Genomic DNA, 19,923 nt, shown 5'->3' with positions numbered 1-19,923 from the left:
TAAGTGGCTGAATAAGTCATTTTCTGGCCAAAATACCCCATATTTTCAACATAGATGTGGGTGAAAACATATTTTCCTGCCTTGAATGTACTTTTTTTTCTATGTTGTGAATTAAAGTGTCTTTAAACTCAATTACATACAGCACTCCCTGTCAGAACACAGCACTTTAATATGTTCAGTGCAATTCAACTATTCACTGCAATTTTGCATATTTGCTGATGTTGCTTCTTAAACGTGATGTCCAGTGTAAAAAAATATATTTCTTTTAAAAGAATTTTAATGTGAAATTGAGTTGTTAAAGTTGTATTTTCTTATTTAAAAGTTGTTGTTTTTTTTTAAATCCATCACCATGTTAAGAATGATTTAACTTTGTTTTAACCCTTGGGGACTGTTTGGTGCAATAAATAAATTTTTAAAAAATCTTTTTTTTTCATCTAAAACCGTGGCTTCATGACAAAAACCCTGCCATTCAAAGGGTTAATATTCTGAAAATTCATGAAAATTTGATATTTATGATTAGGACTGATGTTGGTTTAAAAATAAACCCAATGAAAGTTAAAAAAAAATAGATTAATATGTCATGTTTTGTAAGCTAGATTTTTGTGCATTTTGTGTGCAGAGTGATACGAGTGTGTGTATACAATGGTTAACCTAAATCTATTTGTTTCATGAATGATATAAAATCAGCTTTTTCAACAATTCTCATTCAGCAACAGTAACTCATTTTTTAAATTTCATGACAGACATTTCTAGAACTTCATAAAAAATAAAAACAGGCAGAAATATTTTTTGACTGCACAGCAAAATCACATTTTTAGGACTTAATTACTGGCATTAATGTCTTCATTAGAGGGTCAAAGATCAACCAGATAGTGATTTTAATTTGAATAAACTGAATTTTTGTATTCTTGTAACAAAACAAGCACTCAGATCATTAAGTAAAGTAATCTCGCCACATAAACTTAATTAAAAGTATTTCGTTTAAAATCCTTTCAAAGTAAAAGTATAAAAGGATTTATATTATAGAATAAAAGTACCTGCCCTGCTGTGACTAATATAAAATATGTGCTCCGCAATAGTACTTATCCACAGAACTTGAGTAAATATACTTTAAAAAAATTCAAATATATTAAATCTTGTGTTTGTTTTAAAGGACATATTCCCAAATTCCCAAAAAGACTTGGTGTCTATTTGAAGTCTGCAGTATGCGTCTTAATGATTTTTTCTTTCCCCCACAGCTTATTATAATAATTAACTAAACTAACACTGAACATTTAAACAATTATAAGCTGATTAAGTCAATTTACATTAAAATTATTTATTTCAAATCGTAAAAATAATTAAATGAGACTCCTAATTGGCTCATAAACTGAACAAATTAATAATTACATTTCATTTAATCTTTTGTGATTTCCCTCCCAACATGCTCTGTCGTTTATCTTCTGCGGATGATTTAAGTTTGTACCAAATTAAACAGATGCCACTAATAATCAGATTAAAAAACATGATTATGATGTTTTTATTAAAGAAAACTGGAGTGTGTCTGTTCAGTTTCCACTAGATGGAGGCAGAGTCCTACAGACAGGTCTGATGGGAACTCACCAGTGTATCAGGTAAAATATTTCAGTCCTTTAACCCCTCAAAACATAAACATCAATTTTCTTGTGTTAATTTCAGGCGCTCCTCACAAGTATTTCAAACTTTGAACTCTGAGCAAAAGGGTTTGATTAATTTCGAAAAAGGCAGTAAGCAACTTGGCAAGAAATGGCCTGCAGAATGCAAGAAAGTAGTAGATTGTTAGTTGTTTTGTTTGTTTGTTAGATTTCAGAAATTATTTTAAGGAAAAAATAAGAAAGCACTTCAAGAGAACTGAATTTAGAATAATCATAGTTGGATTATTTAAATTATATTTTAAAGAATAACAATATTTTTAAGCAGTTTTTCCAAGAAATTTCCATGTTTTCTTTTCTTTGCTGTACAAATTTATTGTTGCTGTTTGTTTTTTTATTGCAAAAAAAATGTAGATTTTGATTTTTTTTTTTTATAAAGCTAAGGAAAAATGTCAGGAGAACTGAATTTATAATTATCATAATAGGATTTTTAATGATTAATTGTTATGTTTTTGCAATTTTTTCCAAGTAATTTCCTTCCTTTTTTGGTTTGCTTTGCAATTTTCTGAATTCACTGTATTCATTATAATTATAGTTAGATATTTAAAATTATTTTTAAAGAATAACTATAGTTTTTCAGACCGTTTCCCAAGTAATTTCCTTTTTTTTCCATTTGAATTTATTTGTTGTTGTTTTTTAGGTAATTTTCATGTACTAATGTCTTGCTTATTTCTGGATTGTTATTATTTTATTTCATTTTGATTAATTTATTTTTTGTGGAGTTTGTGATTGGTCAGTGTCAACCTTGGCAAACTCTAAAATTAATTATTAATTTTTAATAAATCACTTTAATAATTTAATGCCCCTTCTCTGAGTTCAGGTCACAGTTATTAATTAATTATATTACTAGGAATAATTATAGGCCTTATTAGTTTTACAATATTCTTTGATCACTGGCATGGTGGTGTTTAATTGTTAATTGTTCTGTACATGATATTCAAAAGGTCTGTTAATTTAATAATGTCTTGTATAATCACATCAGTCACATGAGACATTTTACTACAAAAAAGTGCTTTTGTTTTTTTATTGATGATATTTTGTGCTAAAGAAGGATTTTGACTGCAGGACTTTTGCTTGTTTGTTGCTTGCTTTTTTTAATTAAATTAGGGAGAAAATTAATACTATTTACATTTTTTGAGACATGTCCAACATCCTGCTCCAGCACGGACATGTCCGGCAGCCCGCTCCAGTGCAGATATCAACACTTGCACAAGGTCCTCTCTTGGCAAATTTTGAAAACTTTCACCAGAGACCTTAAGACATGATTTTAGGATGATTTAGAGCATGACCAATTGGGGGGGGGGAGTGTCCCCTTTTGGCTTTTTAGTCCCCTGTTGGTGAATGTTTAACGACATGGAGGTCCACTGTTATATAGATTCCTGAGTGCACACACACACAAATGACAAAACTCTGCAGAAATAAATTCTACAATTCTACAATTTCATTTAGCAGACGCTTTTATCCAAAGCGACGTACAACACAAGCAAGAATTTAGACTTTAGACAAAATTTTTAATTTTGAATTTAGACTAAAAAACCCTTAGTAAGTGCAAAAAGTGCTTCAGGTGTGATTGGTCACAGGTATTGCCGTCTAGTGGCAGAAGAAGTGCCGCACAGGCCCCCCCCCCCCTTTTTTTTTTTTTTTTTTTGAAACCAAAGTAATAACCAGTAGCGATCTCAGCATCTGAGATTCAACAATCTCAGTATCACTACTTACGATGGCAGTCAACATACAACATCACACAACTAAATGAAGAGGAACTGCAGTGAGACAGAAATGAATAGCAAAGGAGAAGAAATAATATAACCAAATATTGATTTTTATGTTTATCTAGATTCTATGCTTTAAAAAAGCTAATTTGAAACTCCACAAATAAAAAAAAAGGGCTCCAGTGAAGATTTCTTAAATAAATAATTGCATTCTGTCACCTGCTGCACTTCCTCTTGTTTCATTTCCTGTGCTGGAACATGGCTGTCAGCCTCCGTTTACATGCCTCCACTCCACCTAAAAATAAAGAGTAAAAATAAGATTCACTGCTTTACCGTCACTGTCACAGTCCTGCAGGAGGGAGGCAGCAATCATATGTTTCTGTGACAAAAAGAGACTTATGGAAACCCATTTCTGCCAATGTGATGAAAAAAAAATCTTCAAGTCATTATAATGACAAACTTTCTCTAAATAATGACTTAATATGGTAATAATGATCAATAATCATTTTCTATATCTAAAAAGCATCTTGCAATATGTGGGACATTTCTTGCCAAGCTGCTTTTTTTTCCCATATTTCTGAAGAAGAATTCAAACCAATTTTCTCAGCATTCAAAGGTTGAAATGCAAGAAAAGTGATGTCGATCCAGACTTCAAAGGGATAAAAACACAAATTATTATCAGCTAAAAAAAAGGCGCATTTTTTATAGACTTTCAAGTTTTACTGCAACAGAGAAAAATAAATCCTGAATGTGTTGTGGGTGTATTAACACAACCTCACCTCACCTGTATAACCACAGGTGATGAGTCCACTGCCCTGTGTGTGTGTGTGTGTGTGTGTGTGTGTGTGTGTGTGTGTGTGTGTGTGTGTGTGTGTGTGTGTGTGTGTGTGTGTGTCTGTGTGTGTGTGTGTCTGTGTGTGTGTGTGTGTGTGTGTGTGTGTTGGTGATAACAGCACAGAGACATATTTAGTATCTGCAGTACAAACTGACACACAGAGCACTCAACTCCCCGGGCTGCAACACACTCAGTCCCCAGAGTGCCTCATCTGCACTGACATATGGGGACACACACACAACACACACACACACACACACACACAAAACCCACTCATTTTCACCCTGATTCATAATCTGCTCAGAGACTCACTGCAGAGCTCCGACATAATCCAGTGGGACCAACGTCTGTCACTGCAGCACGTCCACATATTTAAAAATGATTAAATAAACTTTATTGACACAGGCTCACTCTGCCTCATTGCTACCTGCATGTAAAGCTCGCGGGGATTAAAATTCACCGCACCACTTCTTATTCATCTCTCTCACATTTACAAACCAAAGCAATGTGTGTTTTATCGACCAACAACAACGTCGAAAGACACATCAGTGCCTAATGGGGACGAGGATTTTAGCCATTAGATCTGATCAAATTTGGAAAATCTAGAAAAGCAGAATGATTAAAATCATTTTATCCCCAGTCAAATTTGCAGAGCGCTTAACAGGAAGTTAGCTGTTTGGCTGGCAGAAGTCAACATGCATTATTCGCCCCATAAAGTGTACGATCTGAGTGATTTCACACCATTTTGGCTTCATGCACGACTGAGCAGCTTTCATATGAATGAACAGGGCCCAGCCTCAAATTCTGTATCCAGGTCTCTTAATATATCTGTTTATGACACATTAGCATGCTCGCCATGGATGTATTCAGAGAGCTGGATACAGTGCTACCTTGCTGACTCCCCCTAAAACCAAAGATATTTGCATTTTTTCAAATTTTTTGTGCAGATCAAACAAACATGATGTTTATTCATCGAAAGAGCTAAGCTAGCCATTTCCTTTTGTTTTCAGTGTTGATGCCAAGCTAACCACATCCCGACTCACGGACATTAAAGAGATGCTGACCTTCTTATCTCACTCTCAGACAGAAAGATAGATAAGAAAGATAATTCATACTTTGTTTTGCACATGTTGAATTATTTCAATTGATGTTAAAGTGCTCATTATACATAGCAGGGTTGATTGATTAATTAATTTGCTGATTAATCAGGTCTCAAACCCATAGGTCTGTCAGTTTACTATCATATATAACAAAAATATGCAATCAATTCTCACATTAAAGAAGTTGGAGTCAAAAGATATATTAAGAGACCTGGTTTACAGAATTTGAGGCTGGGCCCTGTTACATTCATATGAAGCTGCTCAGTCGTGCATGAATTTTCTTGTTTTCTATTTATGGTGTGTGAAATCCACTCAGATCGTACACTTTATGGGGCGAATAATGCATGTTGACTTCTGCCAGCCAAACAGTTCTAACTTCCTGTTTTGGAGCGCTCTGCAAATTTGACTGGGGATAAAATGATTTTAATCATTCTGCTTTTTCTAGATTTTCCAAATTTGATCAGATCTATTGTGGCATAAAATCCTCGTCCCCATCAGGCACTGATGTGTCTTCGACGTTGTTGTTGGTCGATTAAAACCACAACATTGCTTTGGTTTGTAAATGTTGAGAGAGATGAATAAGAAGTGGTGCGGTGAATTTTAATCCCGCGAGCTTTACATGCAGGTAGCAATGAGTGCAGAGTGAGCCTGTTGTCAATAAAAGTTTATTTATCATTTTTAAATATGTGGACGTGCTGCAGTTGACAGACGTTGGTCCACTGTATTATGTCGGAGCTCTGCAGTGAGTCTTTGAGCAGATTATGAATCAGGGTGAAAATGAGTGGGCCCTTTTTGTGTGTGTGTGTGTGTGTGTGTTGTGTGTGTTGTCCCCATAATGTACAGTGCAGATGAGGCACTCTGGGGCCACTGAGTGCAGCCCCGGGGACCCTTCTGAGTTGCCTCTGTGTGTCAGTTTGTACTGCAGATTACTAAATATTGTCTCTGTGCTTTATCACCAACACAACACACACACACACACTCACAACAAGTTACACACAGACACACACAGACACATCGTAGACACACACCAAACCAGACACACACACACAACACACACACACACACACACACCACACACACACACAACACACACACACACAGGGCAGTGGACTCATCACCTGTGGTTATACAGGTGAGGTGAGGTTGTGTTAATACACCCACAAACACATTCAGGATTTTTTTTTCTCAACTGTCCTGCAGTAAAACTTGACAAGTCTATAAAAAATGCGGCCTTTTTTTTAGCTGATAATAATTTGTGTTTTTATCCCTTTGAAGTCTGTATCGACTCACTTTTCTTGCATTTCAACCTTTGAATGCTGAGAAAATTCTTTTAATTCTTCCATCAGAAATTATGGGAAAAAAAGCAGCTTGGCAAGGATAATGTCCCACATATTGCAAGATGCTTTTTAGATATAGAAAATGATTATTGATCATTATTTTTACCATATTAGTCATTATTTAGAGAAAAGTTTGTTTCCCTCTCTTTTTCATTTAATGACTTGAAGATTTTTTTTCATTCACATTGAGCAGGAAATGGGTTTTTTTATTTATTTATAAGTCTCTTTTTTCTCACAGAAACATTATGATTGCTGCCTCCCTCCTGCAGGACTGTGACAGTGACGGTAAAGCAGTGAATCTTATTTTTACTCTTTATTTTTAAAGGTGGAGTGGAGGCATGTTAAACGGAGGCTGACAGCCATGTTCCAGCACAGGAAATTGAAACAAGAGGAAGTGCAGCAGTGACAGAATGCATTTATTTATTTAAGTTCATTTTTTTTTTTCATCTTCAACTGGAGCCTTTTTTTTTCTATTTGTGGAGTTTCAAATTAGTTTTTTAAAGCATAGAATCTAGATAAACCTAAAAATCAATATTTGGTTATATTATTTCTTCTCCTTTGCTATTCATTTCTGTCTCACTTGCAGTTTCCTCTTCATTTAGTTGTGTGATGTTGTATGTTGACTGCCATCGTAAGTAGTGATACTGAGATTGTTGAATCTCAGTATGCTGAGATCGCTACTGGTTTTTATTACTTTGGTTTTCAAAAAAAAAAAAAGGGAGGGGGGTTGGGCCTGGGTGCGGCACTTCTTCTGCCACTAGACAGGCAAATACCTGTGCCAATCACACCTGAAGCACTTTTTGCACTTACTAAGGTTTTTTAGTCTAAATTCAAAATTAAAAATTTTATCTACAGTCTAAATTCTTGCTTGTGTTGTACGTCCGCTTTGGATTAAAAGCGTCTGCTAAATGAAATTGTAGATTTTGTTAGAATTTTATTTCTGCAGAGTTTTGTCATTGTGTCCCTGTGTGTGCACTCAGCCCCAATCTATATAACAGTGGACCTCCATGTCTGGTTAAACATTCACCAACAGGGGTATTTTCACTAAAAAAGCCAAAAGGGACACTCCCCCCCCCAATTGGTCATGCTCTAAAAATCCGTCCTAAAATCATGTTCTCTAAGGTCTCTGGTGAAAGTTTTCAAAAATTTGCCATGGAGTGGACCCCCTTGTGCAAGTGTTGATATCTGCACTGGAGCGGGGCTGCCGGGACATGTCCCGTGCCTGGAGCAGGACTGTTGGTCATGTCTCAAAAATGTAAATAGTATTAATTTTCTCTCCCTAATTTAATTCAAAAAAGCAAGCAACAAACAATCAAAAGTCCTGCATTTCAAATTACTTCTTTAGCAACAAAATATCATCAATAAAAAAATAAAAGCACTTTTTTGTAGTAAAAATGTCTCATGTGACTGATGTGATTAATACAAGACTTTTATTAAATTAAACAGACCTTTTGAATATCATGTACAGAACAATTAAAATTAAAACACCACCATGCCAGTGATCAAAGAATATTGTAAAACTAATAAGGCCTATTAATTATTCCTAGTAATATAGTTAATTAATAACTGTGGACCTGAACTCAGAGAAGGGGCATTAAATTATTTTTAAGTGATTTAAATTAAAAATTAATAATTAATTTTTAGAGTTTGCCAAGGTTGACACTGACCAATCACAAACTTCCACAAAAAATAAATTAATCAAAATGAAATAAAATAATAAAATCCAGAAATAAGCAAGACATTTTTAATATTGAAAATTACCTAAAAAAACAAAACAAATAAATTCAAATGGAAAAAAAGGAAATTACTTGGGAAATGGTCTGAAAAAAAAATAGTTATTCTTAATAAAAATAATTTTAAATATCTAACTATAATTATAATGAATACAGTGAATTCAGAAAATTGCAAAGCAAACCAAAAAAGGAAGGAAATTACTTGGAAAAAATTGCTTTAACATAACAATTAAGTCATTAAAAATTTTATTATGATTAATTATAAATTCAGTTCTCCTGACATTTTTCCTTAGCTTTATAAAAAAAAAAAATCAAAATCGACTTTTTTTTTTGCAATAAAAAAAAATAGATTTAAACATGCAACAATAAATTTTTTTAGCAAAGAAAAGAAAACATGGAAATTTCTTGGAAAATACTGCTTAAAAATATTTATTATTCTTTAAAAATATAATTTAAATAATCCAACTATGATTATTTTAAATTCAGTTCTCTTGAAGTTTTCTTATTTTTCTTTTTTAATTTCTGAAATCTAACAAACAAACAAAACAACTAACAATATACTACTTTTTGCATTTCTGCAGGCCATTTTTATTTTTTTTTTTTTTACTTTTTTTAAATTAATCAAACCCTTTTTTTTCAAGAGTTCAAAGTTGAAATACTTGTGAGGAGCGCCTGAAATTAAAACAAGTTATAAAATTGATTCTTTTATTTATGTTTTGAGGGGTTAAAGGACTGAAATTTTATTTTACCTGATTACAATGGTGAGTTCCATTTCTGTAGGACTTGAGCCCTCCATTTAGTGGAAACTGAACAGACACACTCCAGTTTTCTTTAAATATAAAAACATCATAATCATGTTTTTTAATCTGATTATTAGTGGCATCTGTTTTAATTTGGTACAAACTTAAATCATCCGCAGAAGATAAACGACAGAGCATGTTGGGGAGGGAAATCACTAAAAGATTTTTTTTGTGGTTGAAATGTAATTATTAATTTGTTCAGTTTATGAGCCAATTAGGAGTCTCATTTAATTCTTTTTTACGAATTTTGAAATAAATTATTTTAATGTAAATTGATTAATCAGCTTAATAATTGTTTAAATGTTCAGTGTTAGTTTATAGTTAATTATTATTAATATAAGCTGTGGGGGAAAGAAAAAATCATTAAGACGCATACTGCAGACTTCAATAGACACCAAGTCCTTTTTGGGAATTTTGGGAATATGTCCTTTAAAACAAACACAAAAATTAATATATTTGAATTTTTTTAAAGTATATTTACTCAAGTTCTGTGGATAAGTACTATTGCCTTTCGAGCACATATTTTATATTAGTCACAGCAGGGACAGGTACTTTTTTATTCTATAATATAAATCTCTTTTTACTTTTACTTTTTAAAGGATTTTAAACGAAATACTTTTAATTAAGTTTATGTGGCGAGATTTACTTTACTTAATGATCTGAGTGCTTGTTTTTTACAAGAATACAAAAATTCAGTTTATTCAAATTAAAATCACTATCTGGTTGATCTTTGACCCTCTTAATGAAGACATTAATGCCAGTAATTAAGTCCTAAAAATGTGATTTTTCATCTGTTGCAGTCAAAAAATATTTCCTGCCTTTTTTATTTTTTATGAAGTTCTAGAAATGTCTGTCATGAAATTTAAAAAATGAGTTACTGTTTGCTGGAAAATGAGAATTGTTGAAAAAGCTGATTTTATATCATTCATGAAACAAATTAGATTTTAGGTTAACCATTGTATACACACACTCGTATCACTCTGCACACAAAATGCACAAAAATACTAGCTTACAAAACATGACATATTAATTTATTTTTTTTTTTTTTTCATTGGTTTATTTTTAAACCAACACAGTCCTAATCATAAATATCAAATTTTCATGAATTTTCAGAATATTAACCCTTTGAATGGCAGGTTTTTGTCATGAAGCCACGGTTTTAGATGAAAAAAAAAGGTATGATTTTTTTTTAAAAATTTATTTATTGCACCAAACAGTCCCCAAGGGTTAAAACAAAGTTAAATCATTTATTTAACATGGTGATGGATTTAAAAAAAACAACAACTTTTTAATAAGAAAGATACAACTTTAACAACTCAATTTCACATTAAAATTCTTTTAAAAGAAATATATTTTTTTACACTGGACATCACGTTTTTTGAAGAACATCAGCAAATATGCAAATATTGCAGTGAATTTTGAATTGCACTGAACATATTAAAAGTGCTGTGTTCTTGACAGGGAGTTTTTGTATGTATTGAGTTTTAAAGACACTTTAATTCACAACATAGAAAAAAAAAGTACATTCAAGGCAGGAAAAATATGTTTTCACCCACATCTATGTTGAAAAATATGGGGTATTTTGGCCAAAAATGACTTATTCAGCCACTTATGTTTTTAACAGCAATTTCATTTTTAGAATTTCACCATTCTTGGAGATAAAGATACAAAGATATCTTCAAATGCTTTTGGTCCACATTTTTAGATGACAACGAGACTTGAAACAGTTTCAGACAAAGTCAGATTCCAGTGGACATTTGTCTTTTTTTTTATTTTTTTTTTTGTTTTTTTTTTTATCCTAGGCAAATTTTACATGTCAAAAAAAATATATATTTAAATACAGATATTTTTTTAGCTACACAACTAAATTCTTATGCAGCTGAATGCAAACAGCTTTGCAACACTTTAAAACCTTTTGAAGGTTTTTTTTTGTAACTGTTTTGTGTTGAATCTTTACTGTTAAAATTTTTAAAATTGAAGATTTAGGTGTTTCTTTTGATTGCCTGAAACAACTTTTTTTTTATTATTGTGGACAAACAATTTTTTTTTTAGTGAGGTGGCTTTTTTCGATTAAGCATTATTCAAGCAAAAAAAATTTAAGTTTTATACTTTTTTAAATGTCAAATATGGGTGGCTGATTTTTTTTCTTATTTTTATGGCAGAAAAACTGAAAATAAAGACTTTTTTTAGGTTTTTAAAACTTAAAAAAGTTACTTGAAGACATCATCTTCATTTTTAGGGAAAAACTTGGCAAGTATTTTACAAACCAAATGACTCATTAATTATAAAAAGCGTGGTGCTTAGGAATAATTTCCTAAAACCCAGAAATGAATTTGCATTTTTGCAGTTAGTATCAAATCACTAAGGTTATTATTTAAAACATGTTTTTTTGGTTACAATATCCTGACTGAAATAAGTTCTCATTAAGTGATTTTTCAAACTTGTTTTACTATATAAAATTCCTCGTATAGTAAATACCCAACTGTGGAATTTTGAAGCTTTTTACACATCTTAAAAATGTTTCAGTACCGTAAATGTTTGTTTACCGCAAATTACTAATTTACGCAATAATGCCAAATCTACAAAGTGACATTTTAGTCTGTGCAGTCAAGTCCCTCCGAATCAAGACAGGCAAGTCTCAAGTTGAGTTTTGAGTCCTAAACAATGTCACAATGGTGCTCTTCACTAAAATGTAAATCCATTTTTACAACAGAGAAAAAATATATAAACCCAATGAAATTTACAAAAATATCATGATTGCTATTTACATTTGCATGCATTTATTAAACAAAGTTAAAACAAAAAAACAACAGCAAAAAAAATAGTGCCCAAACATACTCTTTCATTTGGGGACTGGGGAAAAGTATGCAGTATTTTCAAGTCAAAAGAAAAAAAAATAAAAAAACCACTAATTTCAAAAAAGTTTTCTTTTTGTTTCATTTTTTACTTTTGTATCTTAAAAATTTTGGGTAATTAGGTTTGTTAAAAAACAACTGCGACTGACCTTAATCTTAAAAAACTTCAATAATACTGAAATTTGGCCCAAAAACGTACTAAAATTTTGTAGATAGATTGGGAAAAGTATCAAGCATTTCAAGTCAAAAGACTTGAGTCCAAGTGAGGTTACAAGTCAATGGTGCGCCAAGTCAAATTTTAAGGGAGGAATTTTGTTTGTTTTCCGTTTTGCTTTTGTCAACGTGAAAAAACCTTAAGTTCATTAAAACTGCAAATTGGTCTGACTGGAGTTCAAGTCACAGGAATCAAGTTACCACATCCCTGGATCAGAGAAAATAGGTAAATCCCAGTAATGAGTCCTAAAACCAAAAATAAGTTTGCCATTTTCAACACTCCCATTAAGTGTTACTTTCACCCCCATCTGGTTGGATTGCCTTTAGATTGTTTTAAAAAAGGTGATTTTGGTTACTCTAACCAAACTATTCCCACTAGCCTTTGCCTAAATCTAATAAATCCAACCAAAAAAGGCAATTAGAACTAGCCACTCATCGTTAGGGTGGGTCAAAATCCTTTGCTATCCCTAGGATCGATCCTGCAGCACTCTATTTTAAGAAAATTAAACTTATGAGGTCTGAATCTGAACACTGATTTTCTGCAAGGAAAACTCTACGACTCTAAACTTATCTCCACCAATATGTCAACAGGCTTTCAGTTCTCAAAGAACCTAACATGATGTCATTGTTATCGTTAAGGTCCAGCTCAACAAAGCCGTCGTTTCCGGTTCCTCTTTGCAGACAACCAAGACGACTCCAAGTCCTCGACAGGCAACTCAATCACTTTATTCAAGTAATCTCCCTTTCCTGCCGTTTATAACCTGCAAAGATGGTGATCACCTGTGCCGCAATGGACCAAGCAAACTCCACCCCTCCGATGGCTCTGAGAGCTCAGATCAAAAAATGTGCTCCAGGATCTCATACAGACAGGAACATATTAAAAAGAAAAATATGCAGTTTTGTTCCACGTACTTGTGCATCTCAAAAAAAGGACTCCCCATAGTCAGCACTCGCAAGTCCCACCCAAAAGAAAAAAAAAAGTTTTTTGCCTTTTTGAGTTTTTGAAAAACGTCAAAAAAAAAAAAAGAAAAAATAAAAAAATTGCAAAAAGTGATATGGATTCCTTTACCATTTTCTCCTCCAGCTCCACATCTCCATTTACAGCTTCCCATTATCTGGATTTAAGTCTTTGAAAGTCCAGATCTTCCAAACATTAACAGTCTACCATAGGTTAACAATTGTGGGAGGGCAAGCAGCAAAAAAATAAAAAAAAAGAACTAAATAAATATTTCACAAATAACTTGTTTAAAACCTGACTTACTTTTTGGTGATGTGGTTTTGTCTTTTCATTTTTACGCTACTTTCTTTTAATTGGCGTTTTTTCTCTGATCACCCTGCGTTTTTTTCTTTTTTTTCCACTGTGCAAAATCAAGATCAAAGTTTGTGCTACGAGGATGTCGTTAACCATTTCACGGAGCGATTCCACACAGCTCCTTGCTGAAGGCAAAACATTTCCAGCACAGCGCCCTCTCTATGGTCAGGACCGTTTTCAAATTCAAGCTTTTGGCATTATATTGGACTGTTTTGCTTCTTATAAATTTTTTTTTACCAAAAGATTTTTTTTGAGGCCTAACTTTTCACAAAACGGATGTGGAAAAGCCACTTCAGTCTGGTTGGCTTGCAGCTGAAGACGAAGGGAATTTTTTATTTTTTTTTAAGCTTTTTCCATGCTGCTCTGCCTAATCTTCCACTCTAGGCAATGAAAAATCACTGGTTATTTCATTTTACACATTATTGTAAGTTTTTATTCAGGAAGCTTTGAAAATATTTTTTATGACTTTTTTTAGAAAAACTTCATGTTTCCAATCTATCCGGTGGTGGTTCTGGAAGAATTTTTTTCTTTAAGATTATTATATGTACGTACGCTCCCTGGGGCATTGCGCTGATGCACTTCATTTTGGAAGACGAGGTTAATAGTTGTTGCCCAGCATATAAATACAAAAAATTGCGTGAAATATCTTAAGAGATTAACGTCATTTTCATTGTGCAAATTTTAAAAAAAAAAAAAAATCACCCAGTTTTTTCAAACAGTTTTAAATAAATCCAATTTTTGCTTGCTGCCTGAGCCCGATGTTTAAAATTTTTAACCTCTCTCTAATATGCAGTGAGCAAAAAATCGTTCACTCTGCTGGACTTTAGGATTCTCTTTGAGCGAGTGGCACGTCTGATTTTTTTTTCACAATCTTTTTTTTCAGTTTATAAGTTTCTATCCTCGCCTTTTTTTCTATGGGGTTACCACGGTTTTTCAAGTAAAAAAGATCCATGACTTGAAGAACTGTGTTTTCAGACTAAAACGTTAAAAAAAAAAACAAAGGGTTGTGAATGTCTGCACTAAGACACAAACTTAGGGAAATAAAAAAAGGGGCCTCTTCCTAACCTTTACAACCAGAGCTTCAAATAATGAAATTTCATTTTTTCTGGTTTTTAACAATAAAAAACTTTTTAACCCCCAAAATTCTAGAAAACTAACAGCAATTCCACTTAAAATTATCATCAAAAAATCAACTATAACAAGGACGAAATGTACGACAAAATAAACCCCCAAATGATTATACTCTGGACCAATATCTTCTGCATCTAATTATCGACCAAAAATATTAGCAATTTCCTTTTAATATCAACCGGCCATTATAAACTTTAAATAATCAGTTTAGGTAATTATATGCGTCATTAAATATAATTTCTCTTTTTAATCTATCTGCTCCCCCCGATGTTTGTGAGGCTGGTGGACTAAGAAAAAGACCTCCTTTCGGAAAATGAAAATCTCCTGTCCTCGGCTAGTTTACAGGCAGGCGTTCTTCCTCTCCCGTCAGCTTGGTTACTTGAAAACTGAACAGCGTTTTCAAACCAATTTGTGACACCCCACCAAAGTTTTTATTAATTATATGCTTGGACCATAGGTCTCGGACTATTCCCAGAGTGGGGTCCACAGAGCGCTAATTGGAGAAGTATAATTTCTTGATTTCTCCATCATCACACCGTTGGGTTATAAATAAACAGATTTGGGTCCAAAAAAATGTTTTTTACTTTTGGGTGCGTCGTTTGGTCGAACAACCAGATTTTTTACGACCGATGGGCTTAATACAGATTAAAGGGGTAAATTTTTATCATCCGTTTTTTTTTTAATGGGACGCCTCCTGGTTTCTTTAAGATCATTAAAAATATTTATTTTTTCTGAATTTTGATGTTTGTGGAATTTCTTGCCGCCTTTTTTTGGACATGAATAATCCATTTTTATTGACTTTGTTTTTTCTTTTTTTTTAATTTTGGGCATTAGCGTACGGGCTGCTCTGAACCCAAGTTTTAGGACTTTTGTAGTGTAAGGGTTTGGTAGAATGAAATTTCATTTTATGTGTGATTTTTTTATGCAAAAATAAATTTTTGTTTATTTTGAAAGGCAGCTTTATTTTACTGTGGAATGCGCCTTTTTTAACTCCGTAGCATTGCCAGTCATTATTTCCACGTCCACCAAGAAAAAAATAATAATTTAATTTTTGTAGGTCAAAGTTAAAATATCCCAGCATTTCAAATAAGAAATTCCTCTCGGGTCACCGCTTTAGGCAAACATTTTTCAAAATCTAAAAATCACGCCGTTTAAGACACAAAATAAAAATAACTAATATTAACTTTTAAGAAATTTTTGAACCAAATATAACTTTATACGCCAACTAATTTTTTTAACTTTGGCATTTTTTCTTTTTTTAAAAAAAAAATATTTCAACTGCAGGTCCGGGAAAAAAAACCTCATGCCTTAAATATATTTTTATTCAGAAAAACTTGCGGCGCTTTTAATAATGTATTCATATAGTGTTGTACATGTTTGGCGTCTTGAAAAATAAGTAAATTTAAAAAATTAAGAATAAAAAAGAATTTTTAGTTTAGTCAAGTTACAGAAGAAACACCGATACTGATTTGTTTTTCGGAAAATGACTTGAGGAATCATCCTGTTTGCAACCATTTCTCAGTTTGAGGTTTTAGGATTAGAAATTTTCGATTTTGAGTCCAGTTTTTACATCATAAAATGAAAACCTAAAACCTTTTTTATATTTTTCTAGTTCAAGTGCAAAATTAAACAAAATTTTTTTTTTTATTAAAAAAGTACAATTAAAAAAAAAGCAAAAAAAAAAGTCAAATTTTTGTGGTACTCAAATATGCTACATTTATGCATTATGTGTGAATATAAATTACATTTTTCAACGATGCCCTAGTTTTTAACAATTAGTTAAAAAATTTTTTTTAATGTTTAGTTTTCTTTTAAAAGTTTTAATACGAATTTTTTTGATTAAGTATAAATGTAGAGCATTTGGATTAAAACCCTGTTAAAACATGTGCAATAAAAATATAAAATTAATTTTTAAATAGCAAAATAATTATGAATAAAAAATGAATTTTTTTTAACATTTTTTCTACCCTTCAAAAATGGGAAAAAAAAGCAAAAAAAAAAAAAAATAGTGCAAAATAAATTAAATTAAAAAAAAGAAAAAAAAAATTAAAAAAAAACAAAAAAAATTGTAGAATTTTAATAAACGCTAAAAAAATAAATTTAATTTTTCTGTTTGCACAATGGAATTTTAAAATTTGTTTTAAAAACGTATAAATCTAAAAAAAAGAAAAAAAATTTTTTTTTAAAATATAAATAAATTAAAAAAACCAAAAATTTTTACAGCTTAAAATAAAAATTCGTTTTTGTCAAAATTTTTATTAAGTTTGCAACAGACAAAAAAAAAAAAAACAAAAAAAAAAAAAAAAAAAATAAAAATTAAAAAAAAAATAAAAAAAAAAAAAAAAAAAAAAAAAAAAATAAAATTTAAAAAAAAAAAAAAAAAAAAAAAATAAAAAAAAAACAAAAAATTAAATCAAAAAAAATTAAAAAACGTGAAATAATAAAAAATAAAAAACAAAAATTTAAGAAAAATTCTAATTATTAAAATAAACAGCCTTTAAAAAAAAAGCTAAATTAAGTAATAACAAAAAAAAAAGACACACAAAAAGATTTTTTTTTAATTTAATTGTAAAACTATTTTGTTTTAAATTGGGATTAATTTAATTAGAAATTTATAATACAAAGCATAATTTACTTAAATTAATAAATTATAATAAAAATCCAAAATCCGCTATACATATAAATACTATATCCCAAAAACTTAAATTACACCCTTCCATTCTAACCAAACTATTAGAATAAAATTAAACCCTCAAACGTCGAAAATATTAAATCAGGCCCCCCAAAAAGGAAAAAAATTTATGAGCAATTTTTAAAAAAAATGAAAATTGATAACAACAATATAATTATATTATTAAATAATTCTTCAAAATTAGCTTAAACATAAAAATTACCACCCAAATCAAAACTTTAAAAAAATAAAAAAAAAAACTCAAAACAACCCAATAAAAGCACCAACCCTAACACACATTATTAAAAACCAACACACCAACCACCCCTTACCCAAAAAGATAAAAAAAAATATACAAAAAATTTTGATTTGATAATTTATTAATTCTTTTTGGGGCCCTGACCAAACCGTTTTTTTTTTTTACTCCATTTGGCCCAACCCCCACACCAACACTCCCACCCCCCCCCCCCATCTCCCCACCCCGCCCGCCCCGTATTAAAATTCCCGCCCAATTAAACCCATCTTTATTTTAAATTTTGCCCCCCAAATACAAACAACAAAGAAAATTTCATATTGGGGGGGGGTGGGGGGGCCCCCTAATTAATAAAAAAAATAAAAAAAAAAAAATTAAAAAAAAAAAAACCCTCCGCACCTTACCCCACCCGCCCCCCGAAAAACAACCCCACCCCCCCCTTTGGGTTGTCCCAATCCCAACGCCCTTTTTTTTTTTTGGCGCGTTTAATTTTTTTTTAATAAAAAAAAATGGAATTTTTACTATCCGGAATTTTTTTTAAATAATAAAATTCCCTTTTCTATAAACCCATCCTTTCTCCCCCCCAACGACCCTTAATTAATAGATGCCTTTTCTGCCATTGAAAAAAAAAAAAAAATTATAAAATAACCCCTTTTTTAACACATTTCATCTTGTTTAAACTTTGTTTCTGTGAATGATAATATTCGAAAAAGTCGGAAGAAAAACAAGAAAATAAATCCCATCACAGCGTGCTTGGGCAGACAAATATAAAAAATGACTCCATGTGGAATGTAAATTCGGTTAACACCTCTTCTGAAAAATCGGCTTCAAAAAAAAAAAAGAAAAAAAAAATAAACATCGTCAATAATGCCCTCTTTAAAAAATAATTATAAGACTAGTGTACTAACCAACCAAAAACAAAATAACCTTCACCCCCTCACCCCAGGAAAATTTATGAAACTAAACTTAAAAAAAAACCCCCACTTTTTTAAGTACCAAAAAAAAAAATTAAAAAAGAAAAAAAAATCCAAAAAAAAAAAAAACACCCGCAAAACAAAAAACAAATACCCTCTAAAATTTTACATATCCTATTCCCAAAAAATTAAAAATAAAAATTACCACAAAACTAAAAAAAAACCCAACCCCCACCCCCCACAACCGTCAATTTTTTTTATTTTCAACAGAAAAATTTTTTTTTATTTTTACAAACCAAAATGACATCTTTTTTAAAAAGTAGGAAAGCAAAAATTAAAAAAAAAAAAAGACCGATTTGGTGTTGGTTGACTAATGTAAAATGACGTGATTAAACCCCAATAATTCTGGTTTGGCACAACAAAAATTTTAATAAAATAAAACTATAAAAATCCGCCCGCTCATAATATTATAATAAATTTTTTTAATCAAAATTTCATTTCCTCAAAAAAATTTTCTTTTTTATAAAATACTAAACCGTGTTTTGAAATAGGGGGCCCCCCTAATTCTTAGAAAAGATTAATTTACAAATAAAATATCATTTATTTTTTTTACTTTTTTTTATTTTAAAATAATTTTACAATAAAATAATTCTAAATAAATAATTTACAACCTTGAAAAAAAAAAACCAAAAATCCTTCAAAACTAAAAAATATAAAATTAAAATTTAATATTCATTTTTTTTTTTCTATTAAAGGGTTGATTATTTTAAAAAAAAAAAAAACTTTATTTTAGTAAATAATATAAAAAAAAATTAAAAAAAAAAAAAATTAATAAAAAAAATAAAATATATAATTCTTTCTCTTTCTATTTTTTAAAAAATAATTTTAACAAAAAAAAAAAAAAAAAAAATTTTTTTTTTTATAAAAAAAAAATTTTAAATATTTTTTGCTTAGATAAAATATCCCCACCTTAAAACAATATAAAAATTTAATCCAGCCCCTATAATTATAAAAAAATAATAAATATCCCACATAATTTTTTTTTTAAAGAGAATTTTTTTTATTCTTTTTCCCCCGTTCAATAAAATAAAATTAAATAAAATTTCGCCATCTTCCCTAAAAATAAAATTAAAATATAAAACTAAAAAAAACATTTTTCCCCTCCCCCAGCCCATGGTTTTTTATTTTTGGTTTTGTTGGGTTTTTTTAAAAAAATAAAAAAAAATGTGGGGGTTTTGGGTGTGTATTTGGGGGGGGGTTTTGGTGTTTTTTAAAGTAATGTTTTTTATATAATTTGGTATTAAAAAAAAAAATAAACTGATATAATAAAAATTTTTTTTTTAAAAAAAAGTAAGAAAACAGCTTTTTTTTTTTTTTTTGTTTTTTGCCT

The sequence above is a fragment of the Plectropomus leopardus genome, chromosome 21 (assembly GCF_008729295.1).
Source record: "Plectropomus leopardus isolate mb chromosome 21, YSFRI_Pleo_2.0, whole genome shotgun sequence".
Classification (NCBI taxonomy): Eukaryota; Metazoa; Chordata; class Actinopteri; order Perciformes; family Serranidae; genus Plectropomus; species Plectropomus leopardus.
The sequence above is the reverse complement of the archived record's forward strand: the minus strand, read 5'-3'. Positions refer to the sequence as shown.